This window comes from Rhineura floridana, chromosome 8 (assembly GCF_030035675.1).
Source record: "Rhineura floridana isolate rRhiFlo1 chromosome 8, rRhiFlo1.hap2, whole genome shotgun sequence".
NCBI lineage: Eukaryota > Metazoa > Chordata > Lepidosauria > Squamata > Rhineuridae > Rhineura > Rhineura floridana.
This window is the reverse complement of record NC_084487.1, coordinates 129,664,593-129,671,240: the sequence shown is the minus strand read 5'-3', so window position 1 is coordinate 129,671,240 and position 6,648 is coordinate 129,664,593.

The window sequence follows — 6,648 nt, the reverse complement described above, 5'->3', positions numbered from 1 at the left end:
TCAATAAAATATTAGCAATATGAGGAACAGTGCAAAAATATATTTTAGTCCAAAAGTCCAGCTATGCCAAAGGAAATCTGTGCCTTTATGACTTTCACTTGTTCGGGAAAGCAGCCAATGAATGAGATTCTTCTCGATACAGACTTTGAGAACATTGCTGTGGTATTGTTCCAGGAGGTGACAGCAGAGAGGCTACAGCAACGGCTGGGGCACGTTGCAGGCAAGAACTCCAGCAGGTGGCAGCAGAGAGGCTTTTGTGACTTCAAGTCAGAGTTGCTAAGCCAGGTACTAGGTACTAGCGTAGATTCTCTCCCCTAGGTGTGATTTTAGCAAAAGGTTATCCAGCAAGTGAAGCTTAACAATTCCCCAGTTCTGCTCTTCAGTCTTCACTCCACTTCATAATAAAAAAAACAGCTCCCCTCTCCTTGATCTTATTTGTGACCCCTCCTCTCCAGAGGTCAGTCATAGTCAATAAGAACCAGTATCCTGTAGCGACATTACCTGAGGGGAGCTAGCTGATGAGAAGGCACAAGTGGCCTAGGCACCTTTCTGTCCATCAATTTATTCAACAGTTACAGTAAAACATAAAGTATAGCTCTATTCAACTTGTAAATGAATGCTGCATGCTGGGTTTGGAATCCGCTAGTTCTTTTCTCTGCAGCTTCACATTAGTCCTCAGTTAGAATACTTATTTAAGCAGTGTCACTTCCTTTCCCCACCCCGCCCCAGTTTTGGGCACAGTGATTTTGCATTTTATTTATTTATTCAGTTCTCTGAATTAATCTCGTTCATTTTATCATTCAGTTCACAATAACCCTACCGATTTGTTTTTCTGTCCTTGCCCATCATTCCCAGTCCAACACAATCCCTTCTTTATTTGTTTTTATTGAGAATTTTAGAAAAAGAGAAAAAGCAAAATACAAGTAGAGCATATACAATTGAATTAAAGCACGTCATCATGGGTTGATAAATCAAACCCCTTCCATCACGAGCAGTAGTACCCAATTCAGTTCTGAAAGCCAAAAGGAAGGGGAAAAAACCCTGTTCAGAGCCCTGCATGAGTAGAGGGGGGGCGGAGAAATTGGCTATTTTTATTGATGAAGATAAGGAAGGGGAACCAAACTCTTACCATGCTTCGCCAAACCATAAATAACACTCTGAAGATACATCGGGTGTTCAGAAATAACTATGCTTCAGACTCCAGACTACCATCCCTGTCTGGAGGGGCTAGGCCACTAGACTCTGCTCTTGTTGAAGACTGCCTTCTTTATTATTAAAAAAGTGGGTTGTCTCTTGTCTGTGTCTTAATAGTTTTAAACCTAATAGTTACTTATTAGTCTTCAGTTCTTCGATATTTAGGCAATGTCACTTCCCCAACCCTGCACATTGTTGCCACAGTGTCTTTTTTTGCATTTTAGCTGTATTCTCTCACAGTCCTATTCATTTATTCCCTAATAGGCAAAAAACCTTGCGGTTTAAGAATGTACCTATAGCCCACAGATATTTCTATCAAACTTTAAAAAGCAGGGAAATTGGGCAGCTATAGTGAATGCACCAGGGGAGCAGGAGACCTGACCTCCTGTCTGAGATAGTGTACTGCCCTACAAATTTGTCAAAATGCAAAGACAATTTGGGTTGGTCTTTCACAGTGCAATCCACTTCCTGTGTAGCTTGGAAGAATTTGGTAACGTGCTACACAGGAAGTGGATTGGACTGTGAAAGACCAACCCAAATTGTCTTTGCATTTTGACAAATTTGTAGGGCAGTCCAATATCTCAAAGAGGAGGTCAGGTCATCTGCTCCCCTGATGCATTCACTATAGCTGCCCAATTTCCCTACTTTTTAAGTTTGATAGAAATATCTGTGGGCTATAGGTATGCTCTTAAAACTGCAAGGTTTTTTTTTTGAATTTCTCTGCTTTTTAATCCGGGAGGTAGGAAATGGGATCCTGTGCAAGCTTGCTGAGAATGGATTGATCATTTGCATGCTTATTGAGTTCAGTGGGATTTACTCTCCTGCAATCATGCTTAGGATAGGTGAAACTGACCACAGAGGATGGGGAGGGGAGGAGGAAGAGGGAAGGGAGGAAGAGCAGAGGGGAGGAGGGGGAGGGGAGCAGGTGGGAGGGGGAGGGGAGAAGGACAGGTTTGATCATTTGCATGTTTATTGAGTTCAGTGGGATTTACTCCTGTGCAATCATGCTTAGGATAGGTAAAACTGACCAGGGGGGAGGGAGGGATGGCTGAAGTTGGCAGGGAAGGACGAAGAAGGAGGAGGGGAGGAAAGGAGGAAGGGAGAAGAAAGGGGAAGGAGGGGAAAGCCAGATCTGATAATTTTCATGCTTATTGAGTTCAATGGGATTTACTCATATGTAATCATGGTTAGGATAGGTAAAGCTGACCATGAGGGAGGTACAGGGGTAGGGGAGAGGAGAGGGAAGGAGAAAGGGAGGGGAGAGTGGAACGAATGGACAAACAGGGGGAAGGAGGGGATTGGAGGGGGAGGAGCAAAGGAAGGGGCAGGGGAGGGAAGATTTGATCATTTGCATGTTTATTGAGTTCAATGCTATTTACTCCTGTGCAATCATGCTTAAGATAGGTAAAACTGACCATCGGGAGGAGGAGGGGGAGGGGAGGGGGAGGGAAGGGAAGGGAAGGGGCAAGAGGGAGGGGATAGGAGGGAGGAGAAGGGAGGGTGGGTTTGATCAGTTGCATACGTTTTGAGTTGAATGGGATTTATTTCTGTGCAATCATGTTTGAAAATGGAAATGGACTGCCTTCAAGTCGATCCCAACTTATGGCGACCCCATGAATAGGGTTTTCATGGTAAACAGTATTCAGAGGTGGTTTTACCATTGTCTTCGTCTGAGGCTGAGAGGCAGTGACTGGCCCAAGGTCACCCAGTGAGCTTCATGGCTGTGTGGAGATTCGAACCCTGGTCTCCCGGGTCATAGTCCAACACTGACCTGGGGGAGGGGGAGGGCAGAGAGTAAGAGGGGGAGGAGAAGAGATTGGGTGTGTAGGCACTGGGTAGAGGGAAAGCCCCTTTCCTTTCCAAAAGGAAAACATTGTGAACAGTATCATTGTTTTTCAGGGTTTCCCCCACCTTTTTATTCTACAGCAGGCACATGTAGCCTCCCACCCAAATTTAAACCAAGTTGTCCCTGGCCACATCCACACCAGACCTTTATTTCACTTTGGACAGTCATGGCTTCTATCAAATAATCCTGGGAAGTATAGTTAGTGAAAGGTGCTGCAAGTTGCTAGGAGATGCTCTGTTCCCCTCACAGTGCTTCAATCAGAGCTGCTGACTGTTAAACCACTCTGGCCACTGGCACTCTCTCAGGGGAATAGGAGTCTCCTCTCAGCACCCTTCACACACTACACTTCCCAGGATTCTCTGAGGGAAGCCATGACTGTCTCACATGAAATCAAAGTCTGGTGTGGGTGTGGCCCCCTGTTTAGGCAAGCCCAGCTGCTGGGAGTCTGGCTTTATGAACACTGGCAGTTGATTCTTACTGAGCATGCCTAACATCATTAGTACACTACGGTCTACTACGAAGGCCCTCCTCCGGGTCCCGACCCATAGGGAGGCCCGGAGGGTAGTAACAAGATCAAGGGCCTTCTCAGTGGTGGCCCCCGAATTGTGGAATAGTCTCCCCGAGGAGGTACGCCTGGCACCGACACTATTATCTTTTCGGCGCCAGGTTAAAACCTTTCTCTTCTCTGAGGCATTTTAATCTAAGTTATTTATGTAAATGTTGTAATTTTTATATTAGATGATGTATTTTTATATTTGTTATATTGATCTGGTATTTTATTATTGTATATGTTTCTATGTTTGCCGCCCAGAGAGCTGTTTGCTAGTCGGGTGGGATATAAGCTGAATAAAATAAATAAATAAATAAATTCAGTTCAATGCAAAATTTATTAAATTAAGTAAAAATCAGCCCGGCATTTTTTTAACTTTTAAACTGCAGAAGATGAAGGTCAGAGTATGGGGCAAGGTCAGTGTTAGGATTACAGGTACTCTGTGAACATGGCTGATTTTTAATGAATTTCAACAGATTATGAGAATTCTGAGAGAAAAAGTCCAAAAGGGCTCTGGGTTTTTCCTCTCTCTCTCTTTAGATTTTGAACTCTCGATTCTCTCTGACTGTTTTGTGTATCGCCATGCAAATTGAGAGGATCGTTAAGCAAGTGTGTCTGAGTTCAGAACTATAAGTTTTGTAAGGTTTTGTTTTGAAATGAGCTTATGGGAAGCATCAGAATGGCATGAGGGGTATTTTCAATTTAACATTGCAGAATGTGAAAAATCCATGCTGGCTATAGTATACAGCCACTCTCGTGGCTGTCTCATACCATCACAGCAGTGCCCCGTAAATGCTATGACACCCCCAAAAAACCACTTAAACACCAATGCTACTACTCCAGATTGTCACTACTGAGTCACCAATGCTATTATGATTCAGTAGTGTTGCAGGCACCTCCTTTGGGTGGATTTTTGTATATGCTGAGATTGCTTCTACTGTGTCCATATATTAATGAGGAACTGGATGGTGGGATCACACACCTGGTGCATGAATGTAATGAAACTTTTCAACCTGGAAAAGAGAATGCACAACCTTAACTAGGAACTAGCAGAGCAATCTTAACCATGTCTACACAGAAATAAGTCCTATTACTATTAATACTACTACAATTATTTTTTATTAATTTATATACTGCTTATATGCCAAAATAGCTTCTCAGCGGTTTACACTATAAAACCAATTATAAAATACATACTTAATCAAAATAACTACAATTCAATCAGAATATTAAAACATCCTTAATTAAAATATACAGTAAAACAACCAGTTTTAAAAATATGACTATTAAAACAGTTTTTTTTTAAAAAAAACAGTTAATCAGAAGCTCAAGTTCAGGGGAATGCTTGCCTAAACAGTTACCTAAATAGGAGCCGGCAGAAAGCTAATAGTGATGGAGCCTCTTGTATTTCAGCAGACAGGGCATTCCACAACATTGGTGCCTCCAGTGAAGAAGCCTGCCTCCATGTTACCACAAGCTGATACTAATCAGGCCATGGTAAAACTAACCAGGTTCCATTTGCTGATGGTAATGCCCTTAACAGGCAATGGAATGGAAGATGGGTTTTGAGGTAACCTGGTCCAGAGTCATTTAGGACTTTAGTTGCAGAACCTTAAAAGTAGCTCGTGGGTAATAAGTAGTCAATGTAGATCCCTTGGCACAGGCATGATGTGTGCCCAATAAGGAACACTGCTCACCATCCAGGCTGCTATGTTCTGCAACAACTACAGGCTCCAGACTAGCTGCAAGGGAAGCCCCACACAAAGTACTTTCTAAAATCCAGATGTGAGGTTACCACTGCATTTGTCACAATTGCCAATTTCTGTCTGTCAAGGAAAGCATGCAGTTGACGCATCAGCTGAAGCTGGTGATAGGAGCTCTTTGCCACAGAGGCCACTTGGGCCTCCTTGGACAAAGATAGCCCCAAGAGCACCCCCAAACCTATTCCTTCAGAGGGAGTGCAACCCCATCTAGAACAGGCAGACTCCCCAGTTTGTAGACCTGGGAACTACTTAGCCATAGTGCCTTTGTCTTAGAAGGATGCAGCTTCAGTCTACTGACCCTCATCCATCACTGCATCCAAGGCACTGGATTTTAGGGATGGGATCCATTGGCCGGTGCTACTTCAAAAGCATTTAATTGACTTAACAGACAGAATTGATTTTGTTTTTTGTCCACTATCCACTGCTTTTGCCGATCTGATTTTTTACTCCCAAAAATATTGATATTAGTATTGATATTTTATTATTTATTTTATTTACTTGATTTATTTGCTTTATATCCCACCCTTTTTTCCAGTAGGAGTCCAGGGCGACATATTTTGAAAACAAGTATCAGTATTTTGAAAGGAAATATCAAGACAGGAAAACAGCTTCACACCTCCTTCTTCGCTGTGACTGAGGCTGATCAGTTTTCACATTAGCAAGCAGAGACTGGCTGTGTTCCTTTTGGAAAGGAAAGGAGAAAAGCAGCTTTCAGTGTCCCCCGTTCCCACCTCTATCTCTAAGCTTGCCTTTTAATCATTTAAAAGGTTAACACTACAAAAAAACAGAAGACAAGGCTAGAGGATCTCACCCACAGTAAGGACTCTCTAGAGACTCTCTAGGGCTAGGCTTGCTTTTTAATCTCTGTTATACATTTGGCTTGCTTCCTCCCACTTGGAGCTTGGATTATTCAAGTGGAGAGGGAGAGGGAGAGGGAGGGCAAGAGGGAGAGGGAGGGCGAGAGGGGGAGGGAGGGAGGGAGGGGAGAGAGAGAGAGAGAGAGAGAGAGAGAGAGAGAGAGAGAGAGAGAGAGAGAGAAACCTGGGGAAAGACACTGAAATTCAGAGCAAACAGGATCACTCCACAAAGATGCAGAATATGTGGACTATTGAAAAATCCACTGCTAAATCCAAATTCAGCAGAATTTTTGCGCATCCCTACTGGATTTATTGAATTTATTGGGGCTTACTCTCAGGTCAGCTTGGCTAAGATTACAGCCTTATTAAGTCTCATCAAATCCAGTCGGACTTGCTTCTAAGTAAACATGCTTCAGTTCACATTGTATGGGTTCATTC